The sequence below is a fragment of the Octopus bimaculoides genome, chromosome 8 (genome assembly GCF_001194135.2).
Source record: "Octopus bimaculoides isolate UCB-OBI-ISO-001 chromosome 8, ASM119413v2, whole genome shotgun sequence".
Lineage (NCBI taxonomy): Eukaryota > Metazoa > Mollusca > Cephalopoda > Octopoda > Octopodidae > Octopus > Octopus bimaculoides.
Genome location: NC_068988.1, coordinates 23,980,326 through 23,984,587, shown reverse-complemented (window position 1 = coordinate 23,984,587; position 4,262 = coordinate 23,980,326).

The following is a 4,262-nucleotide window of genomic DNA, read 5'->3' as shown; positions in this document are numbered from 1 at the left end:
TATATATATATATATATATATATATATCTGTGAGCGTGTGTATGTGTGTGTGTGTGTGTGTAAGACTGAGTCAATGTGTCTGTTTTTTTTTGGGTGTGTATGTATATACGTACATCAAAGTATGTTTAAGCATTGAATGTATGTAGATGTAATTGCGGTGAAGTCAAGCATATTCTTACCAATATGCCGATTTTAACTCTCAGCGAAATACCACCGTTTGGAGAAGAGATCTGTTAAAATATAACTTAATAAATAGCTTAACATATTGAACGACATCCAACAAATAGTTAGTCTTCAGGTATGTATATATGAACTGTTGTATCTTCCAAACTAACTATGGTACATACATTCAATCATCTCCTAAGCATTTTGGAGTATTTATTGTCGCTGATCAGCACAGTATTCGATATTATATCGATTATCGCTCATTAACTGTTTGTGGTTCCGTTTTATGTGCCAGGATCCAGCCTTTTGCTATATGCTATTACCTTGGTGATATTCTTTTAGTAACTGATACAAAAGCGAGTTCGCAAACCCTATTAAATTCCTCTAGGATCTCAAACTGTAGGCTGTCAAACTGACTGCCTGCTTCAGCTGACCTGACAGACTCTCAAATTTGTTTCTAATTTCTGGGCAACTCACTCGGGTGTGTGACTTGACCGTAGAATTGAGCGTTGTGCTACAATTCTGAAGCAGGTCCTGGTGCTGACTAGATTTCATACCGAATGAGACAAGAAGCTGTGTGACCGATCATCGGAATGGTATCCATCTCTGAAATGATGTGTTGGCCAATGGGCAAATAATGGTGAGAAATCTTATAATACAGAAAGGCTGATTTAGCGTGGATGACCAAGAAAAGGATTGATCGATCGATTGAATATCAGTGTCCAGTCGAAGATATTCAACAGGACAACACTGCTCTTCAAGATGCTCTAGAGTCTAGACAGTGCCATTTGGCAGAAAACATGCAAGAAAGCTGACGTCATTCGCGCAATCACGCGAAATTATACATACGGGTGTGAGGAGAGAAAATTTACATTTTGGAAAACTGAAAAGAGAGTGTTTTTTAGTGGGAATACATTATTGACATGAAGTTAGCAATTTAGATAAACAGAAAACTGTTTGCAGAGAATATGAATACAATTTGAATTCAGATGTATTAGTAGAGTGTGTGAAATATTAAACAAGAAATATTAAACCAGATTTTCTTATAAGCAGTTATAATATTGCTTATCTTTCTGGTTTTTTATTTTTATTTTCTGGTTTTGCTAAGTCAGGGCTTTCAAATCTGAGGCGATTCCATAATATCTTGTTAGTAGTAAATGTATACCGATATGTTGTTTATTCATTTGTGTATTTTTGTTTGTTTGTTTTTTTCACTGACGCTGTTGAATACAAGTGAATAATTGTGCCTCATACTGTGCAAAGCATACTCCTATCATATGAATTCTTAGAAAACAACTATCCCTCTTCAGAATTCGAAGAACTGCGCTAAAATATGGTTGCTCTAGTCTTGGCAGTCGTAAATATATCTAGCTCAAGCTGACGTGTGATGAAATCTCTATTTTACGAAGGACGTCTCGTTACCTTTTGTGTGGTAGACCGAACGACTATGTAGAACAGTGTTTCTCAACCAATTTTGACCTGTGGATCCCTTTGATTTTGATCCTATTCTATGCCCTCCCCCCGCAACCCTTTGATGCAATGGAGTTGTATAAACAAATTGAAGTTTATTGTATATCGTAGAAAAGTTAACTCCAAGAAATGCTAGAACTCACAAGTCAAAGACAACACTCAAACCGTGTCAAAATTGAACTATATACACTTGGTTATGTTTATTGGCGTTAGATACCTTGTACTTGACTGCTATAATAAGTGTGTGAATTTGAGAGGGGAATATGTTGAATAAAATCGTAATCAATTATTCCTCCTGTATTTTCGTTTACCCAAAACCAAGAAGTTTTCAGCATCCCCTCGTAGCTTACTGCAACGCTCAAAGCTAATATATTCTTTTCTACTCTAGGCACAGGACCCGAAGCTTTGGAGGAGTGGGGGTGCAGTCGATTAGATCGTCCCCAGTACGCAACTGATACTTAATTTATCGACCCCGAAAGGATGAAAGGCAAAGTCGATCTCGGTGGAATTTGAACTCAGAACGTAAAGATAAACGTCAAAGCTAATATACTGACGACGTCGAATACACAAACACCAGCTACTTTTCAGGTATAACTTTGTATTATTATAGCTCCCAACCTGGGAACCAGAGCCAGGTTTTTGCTTTAACACATGTGAAGTATCTTGAAGTATCTGTTTGTATATTTTTATCATTTTCTTGTTTCAGTCATCAGATTTGCGGCCATGCTGGGCTACCGCCTGAAGGAATTTTAGTCGAACCGAACCGATCAACACCAGTACTTAATGTTTAAAACCTGGTACTTAATCTAACGGTATTTTTAGCCGAACTGCTAAGTACAATGGGTCAAAAACACACCAACAAAGGTTGTCAAACAGTGGTGGAAGACCAGCACAAGCAAAAGGAAACACACGCACTTATCTATATACATGTGTGTGTGTGTGTTATATGGACTGTTAGATATGTAATTCGTCTGACGTTCCGTGTGTCATGTGGTTCGTCTGAGTTCATTGTTTCATTGTTGTTGTCTTGTGGGACTGTCGTAGTAAAATGTCATTGATATATATATGGCGGACATGACTTTTGTTTATTCATAACGAACATTGGGTGAGTGCGTTCTTTGTATGTAATTGAACAATAAATGTAATAATTAAATTGTATAACTCGTTGTGTTATCTCTACGAGTCACCCGAGGGAAACATAACAGTGTGTGTGTGCGTGTGTGTGTACTTCAGGAATGTAACCACATCAGGGCGGCTGACAGTTTTTATTCTTCTTTGGATTTTTCCCTTTCGCGTTTCCGATGAAGAGCCATGCTCGAAACGTTAAAAACTCTCTCCTTTCACCGAGCGTCAAACTAACATATTCTTAGGCACGTCCTCATGTTCGCTTTTTATATATATACATATATATATATATATATATATATGTATGTATGTATGTATGTATATACGTATTTACGACAGGTTGCTTTCAGTTTCTGTTAACCAAGTTCACTCGCAAGTTATTAGTCAGCCCGAAACTGTAATGGAAGCCACTTGCCCAAGGTGCCATGCCGTGGAACTGAACCCAAGACAATGTGGTTGAGAAGCAAACTTTTTACTTCAGAGGCACACATCACCTAATTAGTATTACTAGTTAACTCAGAATTCGGCATTTTATCTGTTGGCCCTAATTAAGAATGTGTTGGTTAAAGGACTTTCTCAGTCTTACCAGAAATTCATAAGAGAAACCATGAAAAGTCGAGCACGAGAAAACCTACATTTTAGTGGCTGGTAAACAGCCATTTAAAGTTTGATATATTTTTTCTATTTTTCCAAGCTGATCAGGATTTGGGGAATTCTTCGTTAGTTTAAAATGCGCCAGAACAACTAAAAGGTAGACACATACACACACACACACACACACACGCTCACACGTACTCACATCATGCACACACATACAAACACACACTGACGCACACATATATACACGCATACACACATACACACATACGCACGCGAGTACAGGCGTACGCGCATGTCCCCAAGACAATAAGCACATAAACAATCAAAGCACAAACACACACACACACACACACACACACACACACACACACACACTCGCACAAGGTCTCTCTCTCTCTCTCTCACACACACACACACATGCACACACATATATGTTCTCACACACACATAGAGCACTGATTCAATATATAAAAAATCTATCTTCCCCCTCTCTCGCTCTCTCTATATATATGTATGTGTGTGGTTATGTGTATGTGTGTGGTTATGTGTATGTGTGTGTTCGTGATTGTGTATTATATATATATACATATATATATATATATATGTGTGTGTGTGTGTGTGTGTGTATGTATGTATCCATATACACATATCTTCATATATACATTTATATATGCATATATACACATGCACATTTCAGTGTGTGCGTATGGGTGTGTGCGTGAAGGTGTGGTTTGGTTTGTATGTCTTAACAAGTATATTTATGGAATCTTTTATGGTGCGAACAACACAAACGCATCTCAATATAAACATAATACTTCTAACGAAATATTTAAAGTAACGTTTGAAACTTTACTCACACACACACACATACACACACACACACACACACAGATGTATATATA